This window comes from Herpailurus yagouaroundi, unplaced genomic scaffold (genome assembly GCF_014898765.1).
Source record: "Herpailurus yagouaroundi ecotype Mexico unplaced genomic scaffold, PumYag 28, whole genome shotgun sequence".
NCBI lineage: Eukaryota > Metazoa > Chordata > Mammalia > Carnivora > Felidae > Herpailurus > Herpailurus yagouaroundi.
In genome coordinates, this window is record NW_024412376.1 from 168,895,737 (window position 1) to 168,911,996 (window position 16,260).

Below are 16,260 nucleotides of genomic sequence, written 5' to 3' on the forward strand. Positions count from 1 at the left end.
TACCCCCACGTCCCCAGACCAGCAGCTTTGGCTTTGCCCAGTTACACCGGTCTGTTCATTTGCTTGCTTGAAACAACCCAGAGAAAAATAAGAATTGAGACAGTGAAGAACCAGGATCGACCAAAGACACACGGGCAGATCTCAGTGGCAGTCTGGTGTCACTGAGGCCCAGGGGCTGGTGGGCTGGAAGGGCGTGGGAGACAGGGGAGTGCACGGGGAGCATGTGGGAGTTGTGGGGGCAGGCAGGGGACATCCCATGTTATGAAGCCCAAGGAGACAGGAGGAAGGTCTGTGAAGGCCTACCATCTCGAGGGCACAAGGGTTCAAGGAGCCAAAGCAAACCTACTCAAACAAACCCACTTGGAGAATCAATAAGACAGTATTTTCCAACTCTTTTTATGAAACTAACATCCACACACACCAGACCAGAACTGGAAGGAAAATCAGACTGATCTCACTGGTGGACATTAGTGTCCAAGTCACAGCACGTGGAGTCACCTGACCCAGCAGTGTCTGAGAAGGAGGTTCGTGCCTCACAAGCTAGGTTTACCCCAAAATACAAGGGGGCTTAATATGAGAAAAAGAAGCAATATCACAAAAGACAAAAAAGGAGAAAAATGACAAGATCTTCCCAAAGATTACAGAAATCATTTGATAAAATTCATTATCCATTCATGACTTGAAAAAAACTCTTAGATGCCTGGGTGGCTTGCTCGGTTGAGCGTCCAACTTTGGCTCAGGTCATGATCTCATGGTTCGTGGGTTCGAGCCCCACGTCAGGCTCTGTGCTGACAGCTCGGAGCCTGGAGCTGTTTGGATTTCTTTGTCTCCCACTCTCTCTGCCCCTCCCCTGCTTGCGGGCGCTCTCTCTCTCTCTCTCTCTCAAAAATAAACATTAAAAAAACCCACCCAAAACCTTTTCACCAATTTAGAAGCTAATAAAAATTCTCTAATTTAAAAGAGACACAAACACGAATACGCACTCAAAGGCTTATGCCTGAATGTTCAAAGCAGCTTTATTCATAACAGCCCGCACTGGAAACAGCTACAGTGCCCATCAACGGGTGGTGGGAGTCGGAAAGTGCCCCATCCACACAGCTGGTACTTCTCAGCAACCAAAAGGAACAAGGGGCGAAATCTGTGCTGCAGGAAAGAAGCCAGACACGAGGACCACACAGTGCGTGTCCCAGCACACACACGATTCTAGAAAAGGCAGATGTGGGTGCCTGTGGACCGGCTGGCGGCAGGGACTGGTGGCTGGAAGGCTGAGGGGATGAACAGTTGGGGTCGGGACTGGGGTGCGGTCACAGATGCACCAAGGGACGCCAGCCACACCGAAGACTGTGGTGAGCTTCAGGCTGTGTAGACGACACCTCCACAAAAAGTGCATTTTACAATGAAGAAAACTGCCGTCAACACCTTCCCCAGTGATGAAACAGGCAAACCGAAACGAAAACCAACTCTTACTACCTCGTAACAGGGATCTCCCCTACCTTACCCCCAAACGATCAATTCCAGGTGGATGAAGCCCACGTGTGAAAGCACAATTCAAAACGTGAGAAGATCCCGGGGAGGACATCATCTTGACCTCAGTGAGAAAAGGTTACCAAACAGTCAGAAGGCGCTAACCACAGAGGGACTACCCTAAGAAGAGCAACTTTGTTAAAGAGAAGGGCAGCAGATAATCGAAAACCACAAGAGTGGAAGAGGCCACGGTGGACGAAAACACCCCCGTGGGTAAGACTACAGTCCAGACGGGGCTCGGCAAGGCTGGCCTGGAAACAAAGCGAGATGGGGCCTGCTGCGCCCCCTCACCTGTGTCCCATCTGTGACCGCTTTGGGACTGAGGACTCTCGACACCAGATGGCCCAAAAAGCTAAGGTATTTGCTGTCTGGTTCTTTACACAAGACATCTGCCAACATCGGCTCTGGACCGTACAAGGAACCACGGGCATTTCACAAAAGGGGAAATCCAAACAAGCATATTTTCAAATGTTCAGCTTCACTAGTAACCCAGAAAATGCAAGCTAAACTCAGTGAGGGTGTTACAGGCCCCCCACACCAGCGCACTCTTTTCCCTTGCATCTGCCACCCCCTGACTCCATCAAACTGCTCTTGACAAGATTCCAGTGACGAGGACGCTACCAACATAACCTGTATCCAAGATCACTGGTCACTGCCCCGACCGTGGTCTGGCCAACCCCTCCAGTCTGAGACCCGAGCCTCTCCCACGTGGCTCCCTGCCGTGGTGCACGGAGGCTGGCTGCACTGGTGCCGGAGCATTCCAGAAGGGTGTGGGTGGTGTGTCCGGCACACCGCGGACCCAGAGGCAGCCATACTTGTGTGAAGAGGTCCTGCCTCCCTGTCCACTCACCTCGACCCGCCCCTCCAATCAGCCTCCTCCACCACGAACAGTCCTTCCTGTTAGGCCAGTGCCTCCGTCCCGGCCGCTCTGCTGCACACCGCTCCGCGATCCGGAGCACGCCCTCCCTCCGAGCCCCTGGGCACTGCTCAGTGGATACTTCCCCGCCCTGCCCTCCCCGTGTCACACCCACATCCTGCATTACTGTCCTTTAGGTGAGTACATTGGGTTTCTTTTGCAATATGAAAGCAATACGCACATTTACTGAACGTGATTTGGAAAGTAAAGAATAATATTAAGGAAAAAAAGAACCCTACAACCCTAATCACCAAAAAGGAGCTGTCGTCCTTAGCGTGATGGTGTATTTCCCTCTGTGGGTTCACCCTTAAATACTTTTCACATGTATACACAGATCTCCATCTTTACTGAAAAGCCAACCTCGGACTACGATATGATGCATTACAATGCGGTTTTTATAACTAGTCAACCACGGGGGGTACCTTCCCGTGCCAGCACACATAGCAAGTGGGCTCCAGAGCTCAGGCCCTCGGGCCTCAGCCGCAGCTGAGTGAGGACAGCGTTATGTGGTGTGCCTTGCCCACAGATGCGGGGCACGATGGCGGCTCCGTGACCGTGGGGTCCCCGACGGAAGCACCCCCTCCGGCTGGTCCCAACTTCCCGTGCGGCTCGGACCCTCCTTAGGCCCACCTGCCCCGGGGACCCTTCAGGAGAAGGGACCTGCATCCACCCCCTTGTGCAAACACCCAGGGGTCATCCCTTCCTTTCGTTAACCACATCTTACAAGAATCTTAAAGTTTTCCAATTATTTTTTTAAAGTATATTTATTTATTTTGCACTAGAGTGAGAACACACAAGCAGGGGAGGGCAGAGAGAGTGAGAGAGAGAATCCCAAGCAGGCTCCGAGATGTCAGCACAGGGCCGACGTGGGGCTCGATCCCACGAACCATGAGATCAGGACTTGAGCTGAAATCAAGAGTCAGATGCTCAACTGACTGAGCCCCCCATGCGTCCCATTCACTTGCTTTTTCATTAGCTTTGCTAAGTTGTATTTTTCTAGATTATTCATCTATCTATCCCATAACCTTTATTAAACAGCTTTTAAGGAGAAATATTTGACAAAACAAACTGCACGTATTTTAAAGAGACAACTTGGTAAGTTTTGACGTTTGCCTGAAAACCACCACCACGACGGAGATGAGGACCCTCGCCCCAGAGACCCCCGGTCTGCCCAACAACTGCACCGAGGGGGCGTGTTCTGGGCACTGTGTTTGTGGGTCACACAGCACAATTGTCTCCCTCATCCTGTTTCCAGGCTCGCTCACGTTGTCACATCAACAGCTCGTTCTCCTCCTGAGCAGCGTCCACTGAAATTTTGTTGGCCCACTCACCAGCAAATGGATGTTTGGGTTGTTTCCTGTGGGGCTGTGAGGACTAAGGCTGCTGTGAACACTCACGGCCACACCTCTGGGTGGACAGACGCTCTAGAGTAAATGCCCACCACGGGGAGCCACACACGGCTATCTGACAACTTTCTAAGAAATCGCCAACCTGCTCCCCCCCGCCCGCCACCTCCAAGCTCCAGCTGCCCTGTGGGGGTCCTTCTGTCCTCTCTCCTTCCTCCCCACACCATCCTCTCCCCAGTCCTGCCCCTTCCTCCCTGAATGCCACGCCCTCTGAGCCCACGGCCATTCCCTGGACACTCCATGGCTCCCATCTGGATGGCAGACCCATCCAGAACAGGCCTTCCTACACCCAGTCTCATGGACAAGTTTAAGCAACATGTAGAAAAGCCAATCAGACATGTCCTTCCTGCACGAAACCCCTGAAAGGGTCCAGACTCCTGATGAGCCACGCCAGCCCCATGTATATCAGGGCTCCCATCCACACTGGCCCCGTCCACATCAGGCTCTGTCCACATCAGGGCCATCCATTATCAGTGTCTGTCCAGGTCAGGCTCCATCCACGTCAGGCTCTGTCCACACCGGCCCCGTCCATTAACAACGTCTGTCCAGGTCAGGCTCCATCCACGGGCAGAGCCCGTCCGTGTCGGAGCGCTCGTCCGTACCAGTGCCACCGGTGTGCACCATTCCTGCCAGCCCGGCCCCCCAACCCCAGGTCTAAAGCCAGCTGCTGTTCTAACTCCCACGCCGTCAGCATCTTCAGAGCCATGCCCAGGCCGCTTCCCATGGCACTGTGAACCCCCAGGCAGGCTGAGGCTGCACCTCCCTGGGGGACGTCGTGTCCGGCAAGCGCCCGCCCCAGAGCTGCTGCTCAGGAAGTCAACACTGAGCAACCAACGAGAGAGATTTCTATCTTCACCTAAGCACTCTAGAAGTCCTGTTTGTACTTACTTCTACACAAAAATCACCAAACTGCTGAACCTGCCCCACGTCCAACACCCTCGCCTCACAAACCAGTCTGCTACGGTCTGGGATGTTTACGTGTAAGGCCGAGGGAAGCTGCCTCCGCACGCCGTGCCCCATCTGATGGGCCTCTCTCTCCCACCGGCCAGAGGGCCCGAGTCAGCACGCAGCAGGTGCTTAAGAAAGAACCCTACTTTTTGCCACCTGGTCCACTGCAGCCTCTTGCCTGGGGCCTACCTCCCAGACCACCGGCTCCTCACTGCTCTCCCTCCGACACCCAGCTAACTCACTCGCACACTGCTGCCCGCTCGCGGTGCAGTCCTGCTCACCAGTGGGGCCGTGGCACTGACAGCTGCCGAGCCAGCGCGCCCCGTGAGGGCGTCACCAGGTCCTCCAGCCGGGCCTGGAGGAGCCGCCAGCAGGGTTCTGCACGGGGGCCAAACACCCAGGATTTATCGCAACCTCCAGATAAACAGAACCAGATCACGGATGTTCCTCCCTGGGTCACTGAAATCAGGTCAAGATTACGAGAAAAAAGGAAACTTTAAATGTATTTCTACATGGCTACATACCACCATCAAAGGTTTTAAAAAAAGTAATGAAATAACAAAAGTGCTTTGAATTTAGACGCTCAAAAGGGTTTGTGACTCAAAGGACAGTGAAATCCCTGCTCCACCTTCTCCCCTAACTTGGACCCGACGCCCCACCTCCACCCCTGCCATCCCATCACCCCCAGGTCACCATGGTCTCAGCCCTGCAGAAAGCTGCACGGGGCTCCCTTCCCCAGGCCTCGTCCTCGCTTCCCCACTCAGGGACACCGTGCCCCCCCGCCCCCCGGCTACTCCTCCTGCATCACTGGGTGCTCGGAGGATCACACAGTACCCCACTAACATGCGTTCGATGAATACCTGCTCAACGACATGGCAGACTGATGGTCATTTCTACTGGTGAGTTTACTCCCAATTTTTACTTCTTAAATTAAGAGTTTGTACAAGTATCTGGGTGTAACTTAGTGACCTGACATACAGTCCAGGGTGGGATCCCAGGCACATGTCTTGAGCAGCACCAAGGCCCGCCCACATCAGTGACATCCACCGCAAGCGGACCGAGCTGCTCCCAGGCACCAGTCCCTGCGGCCGAGCCCACGCCAACCCTCACTTCCAGTCACGTCCCACTGGCCCCCCACCTCCGTGTTTGTGCCTCCTGTTCCTCCAGCTCGACACTCCCGGACCCCAAATTCAGACGTCAACTCCCTATGCTCCACTGGGAAGGCCGGGCATTTCCACGCGGGTGCCAGCATCTCCAAGTTTCCTCTGCGTGTCCGCCATCCTTCCTGCACCTTCTGCCCACCTCACACCCGTGTGCAAGAGACAGGGGCAGCTGTACCCCTCACACTTACCCCATTTGGCCCCGCTGTCCAGGCATACCGTGCCACACTTGCCCACACGCAGCTCCCAGGGATCCCATGAAAACGCACCTGAGCAGGTTGGCACAGACTCTCCAAAGTGTTCCAGTGGCTCCAGTGGCCAGCGATGCCCAAGCTGCCTCGCAGTCCACCGTGGCCACGGTGGACCCTGCTAGGTCTAGAACATTCTAGGTGTGCTCCTTCTTCGTGGCCCTTGCACTTACTGTAGCTGCAACATTCTCTGTCATATGGCTACATGGGGCCCCTCATCTCTGTCAAGCCTCTCCTCAGATGTTACCCCCAGCGACACTGTTAGAGACCATCTTACTTAAAACTACATGCTATGTGGGTACACACCACAAATCTAAGACACTACCCTCGAATTTATAATTTACTTATTTTGTTACTACCCATCTCCCTATACTACGATGCCAGCCATGTGACTGGCAGTATTAAAAATTCAATGGAAGGGTTAATATGATAAAGCTGAGAAACCTTCTCCAAGAGCAGATAAAGACAGGAAATAGAAAAGAGCCAACATCCAAGCAACAGCTGTTTTAGAAAAAACAGAAAACCGAGCTATGGAGCTTCCAAATATACTTTAATATTTTATTATTTCATGATTTGGAAAAAATTATCCAAGTATTGCCCCCGCTGGAAGAACCATGAGGTTGCAAAGGCCTGAGTGCCAGGCACAGAGAATGAAAATGACCCATGTCTAACCAAGTCCTAGAATCTCGAGACATCAAGGGTACAAGAGAGGGCCCTGAAGGTTCTGGGAGGAGAGGAGGTCCCTCCCCACGACGGACTGGGAATCAGATAGCATTTTCATCAGCAACAGTGAACCCTACCAGTAAGAAAGCGATTCTTTCAGAGCACTGAGGAAAGTGCTCAAATGCTCAGCCGAAGCATGCGTACTGAGCCAACCAGGGTGCTCACACCTTATCACGGGCCTGGTGCTCATGGAGCTTCCGTTCCAGCTGGTGACGAGATGTGACAAACTCATCAGCAAAGAGAGATGAGCACCACTGAGAAAGTAGGTCAAGGCAGCGAAGCAGAGAACAGGTGGAGGGGCTGCTTTAGAAAGTGACCAGAGGAGAGCCGGTGCAGAGGGACATCTGACCTTGGGCCTGGAGGCAGGGGCCAGAGCAGCAGACACCCCACTGACGGGGCAAGGGATCCCCCAAAGCGTACTATGACCACTTTGAAGCCGGCTGGCCCGGAGGATGAGGCATCCAGACAGGGCAGGGGGACGAGGACAGAGGAGCAGGGAGGACAAGGGCTCAGACGCAACCCTTGAGAATTTGGAACAGGAGACAGTAACGTCAGGCAATGTAAGGAAAAAGGAAGGGAGATTAGAAGCCAGCTGTATAACAGATCATGATACAATCACATCCATTTTAACTGCCAGATCCAACCCCTGGAGAAGACAAAAAACATGCCGTGAAAGGGGCTGTGGGGCCCCAGCTTTTCTACCAACAGAGGACGCTGAGCTACAGACACGCATCCCCCTCACGAGGAAGGCTGACTCAGGGCAGAAACGGGAGCCCAGGGAGTGAAGCAGGGAGCCAGGGGGGTCACCCCGAGCTCCTGACTGGGGATCCCCCGCTGGGTTTCAGAACCGTGTTGGGCCCAGGACTTCCTGTTGTGTCCAGTTCCCACTTCTGAACTGGCCAATCTACACCTGTGGTCCCACAACCTGTCCGCTGAGTGGGGGTCGCTGGGAAGGCGAACTGTGTCGCTTGGTCTGCAAGTGCCCGGAAGCGGCACCCAGCGGGGGACCCAGGGGATGAGACTCTGGAGTTCTGGGACTCAGGCAAGGTTTGGGACTCTGAGCCGGTGCTGCAGTGGGAGGAGACCCCGGGGAACCTCAGAAGAAGGGCAGGTGTGTTTGGCATTTGGGGGGATATCAATATCAGAGGGCCGGGACTGTAGCAGGCGGAATTTCAAGGTAGCCTCGAGAAGGCCCTGGCATACACATACCTCTTGCCTTACTAGCCCAGGCACTGCTGCAAAGGGATTTTTAAGGAGCAAATCAAGGTCCCAAATGAGCTGACCTTGAAACAGAGCAAGTATCTGCTGGCCAAGTAGCATGGCCTTTCAAAGCGATGTTCTTCCCAGCTGGTGGCAGAAGAGGAGGGACGAGTCCTACTTGCCTGGCACAGGGCAACTGGATCCGTCAAGCACTCACGGCCCTGGGGCGAGGAGCCGTGGGCCTCCAGGAGCTGAGGGCAGTCCCCAGCCGACAGCGAGCAGAACAGCAGGACCCCAGTGCCACAACCACAGGACATGGGTTTTCCAACAGCGGGCGGGCTCAGAAGACGACCTGAGTCCCAGATGAGAGCTGCAGCCCAGCCACCGCATTGATTTCGGCCTCTGAGGCCCTGGGAGGGGGGGAAGGGGGGGAGCCACACTGCACGACACTTCCAACCCATGGAACTGTGACTAATGAGTTGGTGTCCTTTTAAGCCACTAATTCTGTGGCAATTTGCGATGCAGAATTACAAAATTAACGTCACGGTGTTAAAAGAAACGGAATTAATAGCAGAAGACAGGGTCAGTTTCCCCAGCATGTAAAATACAGAGTGGCCACCAACCCCGGAAACATTTTCATTAGGCAACTATTCTCCCAACTGGAGCGACAAGGAACAGGTTAACAAACCAGCAGAAGAAGCCAGAGCCCCTTGGTGGGGACTGGACTGTGTCTACCCAAAATTCATGTGCTGAAACCCTAAGCCCCCATCTCCAAACACGGAGCCCATGGGGCGATTCGGGTTAGGTTCCCAAGGGTGGGCCCTTACAAGAGACAGAAGAGGGCTCGCCGCCTCTCAGTCTCCACCGTGTGAGCACCCCACCCCATCTACGATGTTCTGTTGCAGCGGCTGAGCTGACTGAGCCCCTTCCTGGTTTCTGATGTCTGTCTTCTTCACCAGGCTGCCTTCAATAAAAGGCCAGGGGAAAAATACTGCCTCTAGCCAGCCGTGTCTCTACAGCAAGAAAGGCACTTGCTTTATGCAAGGGAAATGTTATTTGTCAGCAGAAGTCCTATTTCCACGAACAATTTCAAACACTTTCCACCCACTAAACCTTTTATGAAGTCTGCTAAAAACTATGGAAGCCGATAAGTAGGACTTGCCCCTGTGTGCCTGTGAAGAAGGGTTAACAGGGCCAAGGGCACCTCCCCATCAGAGACGGATGAGGTGGCCCGGAAGGACATGCCCTATCGCAAGACAGTGGGACTCTCTGGGGCGCCTGGGTGGCTCAGTTGGTTAAGCGTGCAACTTCAGCTCAGGTCATGATCTCATAGTTCCTGAGTTCAAGTCCCGCGTCGGGTTCTGTGCTGACGGCTCAGAGCCTGGAGCCTGCTTCGGATTCTGTATCTCCCTCTCTCTCTGCCCTTCCCCCACTCTCTCTCTCTCTCTCAAAAATAAACAAAACATTAAAAAAATTTTTTGTTTGAAGACAGTGGGACTCTCCCCTGGGTTCCTGTGCTGGGGCTCCACATCTCTCCTGGCACTGGGGACCGGGGCGCCAGAAGTATGGCCTGCAGCACTGACCCGAGTAACCACCGCTTGAACACATGTCCCCAAAGTCGCGCGAAGCACTCACTCACTGCTCCTATGAAGTGATCTCCCAAATCTCAAGCCTGACTCGGCCTCTCCCTCGTTCCCTTTAGTTTACAGAGTACACAGGGACAACAGACAAAAGTGGAGGACACAAATAGTGAAGACTCAGAAAAATCCAGATGTAACAGGTGGCCTAGAAAAGTCAACCCTGGGGGCGCCTGGGTGGTGCAGTCGGTTAAGTGTCCGACTTCAGCCAGGTCACGATCTCGCGGTCTGTGAGTTCGAGCCCCGCGTCGGGCTCTGGGCTGATGGCTCAGAGCCTGGAGCCTGTTTCCGATTCTGTGTCTCCCTCTCTCTCTGCTCCTCCCCCGTTCATGCTCTGTCTCTCTCTGTCCCAAAAAATAAATAAATGTTGAAAAAAAAAATTAAAAAAAAAAAATAAATAAAAGTCAACCCTGTGGAGGGCAAGTGGGGAACCTGAAAAGACACCAAGGGACGTGCCACACGGGGAACCTGCCTCTGTCTGGTTCCGAAAAGGCATGACCCCCAGTGCCATGCAGGGAAGCTACCTGTCTGTTTCAGGAGGGGCATGACCTAAGTGTCACTCAGGGCACCTGCCTGTGTCTGGTTTAGGAAGGACATGACCCCCCAGTGCCACTCTGGGAACCCAGTTATGTCTGGTTCAGGAGGCACGTGACCCGCTGTGCCACACCAGGAACCTGCCTGGGTCTGGTTAAGGGAAACACATGGAAGACATTCTTGAGACAAGGGGGGAGACTTGAAAATGAACAGGAAATCAGCTAGTATGTGAAGTAAGAGCCCACTTCTTGGGTGTGATAATGATGTCGTGGTTGTCCTGTGACCTGTGTGCTCTAGACTACTTAAGGGACACGGTAGATTGTCTGTGGCTACTACTTTCAGATGATTCAATGACGATACATATGTATTTAGAAAAAAAGAGATGAGGCAAATATGGCAAAGCATGAATAACTGTTGGGTCAGAGCAGGGGTGTAAGACTGCTCAGTGCAGAATTCTTTCTGTTCTTCTCCACTGTGTTTTCTCTGAAATTAAAACTTGGGGGGGGGGGGGGAAGTAAAATGAAATCACTTGAAACTTTAAAAAAAGGAAAGGCTACCCTTTCTCTGCTCCTGCCTTCCTAGCTGTGACTGTGCCCTGTGCCTGCATGTTCATCAGGCAAATGGGGGGCGGGCGGGGGGATCAAACAGCAGTCCTAGGATGGCTCTGAGAACTAAACAGGTTCGCACACACCGTGCCTCGGGGACGGGACCACACACACCAGCCAGGGCTCGGCTGACATTCACCACAACACCCACTGCCTCCCTGAAGCCCACAGTCAGTTAGCAGGGGCTTCAAAGAAGTAGGCAGACAGCTTTCCACAGTCTGCATATTTCTTGCTAAACATCTGGAACTTGCTGTTCATGTAGCAAAGTCCAGCAAATATTGATTCGTTTGCAAAATAATCCAATTAACCTCCACTCTCCAAATTCACCTAAATATTAGAAATTCTCTTCAAAAAAAACAATCAACCCAACAGTTTTTAAGGACTGTATTTTCAAGTGAGTTTTAGTTCTTCTCAACAGACGCCGTTGCTTAATTCAACAGACAATTCTGAAAATGTGTCTAAGCAAGGCTCACACCCTAACTAACTCTCTCATCATGTGTTAAGTGTTTCATTATAGCTCTTTGTCATTTTGGCCTTCAGATAATTCAGTTCTATAGGGAGGAACATGCCACATCAGAAATGACAGTCCTATTATTTTTAAAGGTCTTCTTACAATTGAATTGATACACTATCACTTGTACAACAGTATCCTGTGGTTCCATTTTCTGAAGGACAAGGGATTGTGAAGCATTTTTGGACTATTAACAGCAAATACCAGAAGGGTAATAAGAAACTGTCCCCAAACCTCAACATATTTCAACAGTAAAAGAAAAATACGTTTTCAACTTCAAATTTGATTCTCACCACTAAGCAAATAGCTCCAAATGAATTAATAAATCCTGCCATTTAATAGATTAAAGAGTAACAGTATAGACCCAAACAACCCAAATAAGTCATTCCAGTCACTGGCCCAGGGCCCCGCCTCACACTGGCTGGGTGGGGTCTTGGCAGATCTAGAGAGCTGGGCACAGGTGACAGTTCCGTCCACGTAGGGCTCCTGGGACAAGTCCTGCATGGAGGCCTCCCATACGGGCCCCGGATGGTGTCCTTTCCAGCCCCATGCTACAGCCCAGCCCAGAGTGCCAGACAGAGGTACCCCAGAGCCACAGGTCCTAAGCACCGAGGACCTTGCATACAGGCTCCTGGAGCATGACTTCCTTACAAAGGTCCAATATCCAAAACATCTCAGGATCTGACTTCTTAAAAACTTCTTACAAAGGTCAGTTTACAATTTCTGGAGCAAAATCATTGCTAGGAATAAAATGACTCTTGGGAAACATTGAAATCATTGCACTTGAAGCTATCAGTGAATTCCACACCACTTCACTTAATTTGAGCGCGGGAGTGGGGGTGGAGGGGGCGGTTCACGGTTTGCTACAGGTGTGTTACATTAGAAGTTAATTCCCAACAATCTTCCCTATTTATAAGTTATCTTCCCTCATGTGTAAGTTCCAGTGGTTTCAGTCATTATGGCGACAACAGAGGAACCGATACAATCAAAGAGACAGCCGGGCTGCCGCAACCTTGTACTTCAACGTGCTACCCGCTACACAAGTGTTAATCTACTTGGGTATTTCTCAGGTGCAGGCCCTAGATCAGCGGAACCCTGATGGCCACAGTGTGTGTCACCCCGCCTCCCAGTACACACGTGTTTCCTCTTGGGTGAGGGCTGGGCCTAGTGACTAGGCCCTAACAAAGAGAATGTGGCCAAACGGATGGGATGTCCCCACTAAGATTAGGTCATCAAGATTGTGGCCTCCTTGCTTGCTCTCTTCTTCTATCACTGGCTCCCTCTGAGTTGCCCTGTGGAGAGCCCCATGTGGAAAGGAACTGACATCTTCAGCCAACAGCTGAGTGAGCAAGCCTGGAAGCAGATCCCGCAGTCAAACCTTCAGATGAAACCACAGTTCCAGCCAGCGCCCTAAGTTCAGCCTTGTGAGACCCAGAGCCACAGGACTCAGCTAAGCTGCGCCCAGATTCCTGAACCACAGAAACTGTAAGATAATAGCTGATGTTGTTTAAAGGCACTATGTTTGGGGGTAATTTGTTGGACAGCAATATATAAATAATACAACCACACAGCACTATTGTACCTTTAAAAATCCCAAAATAGGAAAACAGAGCCTAACCAAACTTGAATGCCCAGTTTTGCAAGTCTTTTCCAAAACTTCACAAAACAAATTAAGTTTTTAAAAAGGTAAAGTGTGTATTAAAAAAAAAAAATCAGAAGTGTTGAGTAGGAAGGTCCCAAGTATGGATACATTTGGCAAATAAAAGTTCCTAATCTAGACCATTCAGGGACTCCATTTGGTTAAGATTCGGTCTTATGAAATGTCAATCTGAAAATCTCAACTGCAAATCTTAGGTTTTCTCCTAAGTAACCAAGCGGCAACGTTGTGGCACAAAATGAGACGCTGAAGTGACCGATTCAGGTGCCTCCCCTGGGAGTCCATACAGCTCAGTGTTTTAGACTTGTACCTCATCCCACTGTCCAACCTGTGGATAAGTTTGCAAACTTAACACAAGTTCTAAAAGTACTCCCGCCTTTCATCCATTCATTCACGCACTCACTTCATTCAATAGTCCTGCACTGCCGGCCGACCTCAGGCCAGGGAACCAGTTCTGGCAGCTGAGCTGGACGAGGCCCTTGCCCTCCTGGCTCTTCATTCTCTTAAACTCCTCCAGCATTACCTTACTGGACACGCTCTGGAGTCATTACCCAATCAAAGAGCAGTACATAGAATACCCTTCTTTTTCATCAACACTTCCAAATTAAAGGAACACACGGGCAAATTTTAGACGAAAGTCTCATCCAAAGGTTTCAAAGAAGCAAAGACCCCCATTGCTAGGTCCTTTAATATTTTCCTTTCCTGGAGTGGAGAAGGTGCCTGACCCACTCACCTGACATGTCTGCTCACCTACTCCAACCTTCTTACCCTGGGCCCAGTGCCCCCCAAATATTTCCTTAAGCTTCCAACACTCCTTAAGGAACCCCACTCCTCCTGGAACTTCCTGGACACTAAAAACACACCTGGATGGAGGGTGGGTACACCCACCCAACCACTTGACCTCCAACAACGGAGGGCGGGGAAGCCAGGAGTGGTTGAAGGTGATGGACACTGACCACAAGGAAAAGAAGAGCAGCCCTGCAGTAGGGGCTGGAAGGACAGGGTAGGAGACAGCTTCTTGGATCTGGGGAGTGGGCACCGGGGCATGGAGCCAGTGTGGACTAGGAGCTCCACTTGAACCCCTAGAACGAAGAGGAAAGACCCTAACCCTGCCTCACACCTGCCCCTGGGGCCCAGCCAGGCAGCATCTGCTGAAGGTCAGAAGGTCTGTGGGGCTGGCCCAGGTGTTCATAATATCGGGGGCCTCAGGGAGGTTTGCACTTGTGGGGCTCAGGTGAGCAGGGTCCCTGATGCCCCCAAGCCTTCACAGCCGTGGGTCCAGTTGAGCAGAATGGGCACATTAAAGGCACCTCTGGATCTTGCCCCAGGGGTCCAAACCCCTGGAGGGCTGGCTTAGGGCCCCAGCCTTCCTTTCTGCTCCTGGGATCTGGGTGCATCCCACTGACTTGTTCAGGAGTTCTAGCAGGGACCGGTCTCCAAGTTCCAGCTCTTATCAGCGTCCTGGCCCTCCCTGAGAGCCTCGCTTCTTCATGGTCCCGCTCCAGCATCCAGATACCCCTAAATGACCTAGCTGGGGCCTGGTCATCCCCGGAGCCTGTCACATGGGATGAACCCTCCTCATGGCAGATCCCAGGGTCCTGGCCTCCCACTCAGAAGGGGCTGTCTCAGGGTCTCAGAAGTGCTCACAGGACTGTTCCAGCATGCCAGCCCTCTTTGGGACCAGTCTCGGTGTCCTGGCCCTCCTTAGTGACCCAGCCTCCTGTCCCAGCCCTCCCTAGGTCCTGCCAGATCCTGGGGGCTGGCCCCCCTCAGTGACCTGTCTCAGAGTCCAGCCATCTCTGGTTCCTGTCGGGTCTCAGGGTCACAATCCCCCTTAGTGACCCAAGCTGGCGTTGGACCCTCTTGGATGACCCATCCCAGGGTTTGACTCTCCTCAGTGACCTATCTCAGGGTCTAGCACTTCCTGGTCCCTGTATGGTGGGTCTGAGGTCTGGCCCTCTTCGGTGAGCCGTTCTGGGGTCTGGCCTTCCCCGCTGACCCGTCCCGGGATCCGGTCCTCCCTGGTCCCTCCCCGATGACCCGTCCTGGGGTCTGGCCACCTTCCCCGTGACCTGCCCGGGGTCCCGACCCCGTGGGTCGCGCCCGCACCCGGGGCCTGCCCAGCGGTGTCGGGGCTCCCGCGGGCCGGGCCAACAAGGGGCGCAGGGGCGCGGGCCGGGGTTCCGAGCCTCAGGGGCCCGCACACGGGCCGAGGCCGCGGCCTGAGGAGCGGGCGCCTCGGGCCAGGCCAGGCGGGGTGCGGACTCACTGACCTGCCGTCTCGGCTGCGGGCGAGCGGGGCGCACGCGGGGGCAGCGCCGGGAGCGGGGGGGGGGGGCGCCGCTCCCTCCGGGTCCCCCCCAAGAGCAGGAGAAAAAAACCCGTCCGGAGTTTAAAACAAAGAGGCGGAAATGCCCGAGCGGAGCCGAGCGGCGAGTCGGGGGCGCCGCACATGGAGCATGCGCGTTGCCCTCCCGGCTCCCACCCCGCAGCCGGGAGGGGGGCGGGATCTGGAGGGGGCGGAGCCCGAGGGCGGGGCCGGGGCGTGGTCATAAGGCGCAGGCGCGTTCCGGCAGGGCTAGGCCGAGGGATCTGGAGAGGGGAGGGTGTCGGGGGCGGGGCCCTCAACGGAGGCGGGGGCTCGTGAGGGCGTGGCCCGAGGGGGCGTGGACCAAGGGGGTGAGGTCTGCGGCATGAGTCTTGCTGTACGCTGGACTCAGCAGGCAGCTGACGCCGACTCCGGCTCCGGCACCTGACCGGGGTTTTCCTCTGGCGGAATCCGTCTCGTTCTTGCAATTCAGTCCTTCCTGGGACGTAGCAGCGAGAGCTCTCCGTGCACCAGGCAGGAGCCGGGGGCCGCACACGGACAGGGCCCTGCTTTCCGGGCCCCGGTCCAGTGGGCAGCAGGGCCGACCCTGAAACTCTGTGTGTCCACCCTTGCGCAGGCCCTGCCCTGGAGCGTGACGTCCACCCCTTCGTGCGGTCCACACCTTAGCGGGAGGGTGACAATAACAAGAAAAAGTAAATCTGATATAATGTGGGAGCCAGATAAACTGGTTGGGGGAGGCCGTGGATGTCTGGAGTGTTAGTTACGATAGGGTGGGTGGGCATGGAAGGGACAGAGGGAAGGAGCCATAGAAGCACAGAGTAGGAACATAGAGGTAACGGCCTTGCAAGTATCGGCAGGTGGG

The 16,260-nt window shown here is 53.7% G+C and overlaps 1 protein-coding gene across 4 annotated transcripts in view; it reads right to left on the reverse strand.

The window, feature by feature from the left end:
- Nucleotides 1-15,527, reverse strand: part of PCGF3 (polycomb group ring finger 3) — a 56,320-nt gene extending 40,793 nt beyond the window's left edge. For 3 of the 4 annotated variants that reach the window (XM_040490078.1, XM_040490069.1, XM_040490092.1), the window contains exon 1: nt 15,343-15,524. The gene's annotated coding sequence lies outside the window, so the exon portion shown is untranslated. Of the gene's footprint in view, nt 1-15,342 lie in introns of all 4 variants that reach the window. The other variant, XM_040490087.1, reaches the window with a different exon arrangement.
- Between the last annotated feature and the right edge of the window lie 733 nt (nt 15,528-16,260).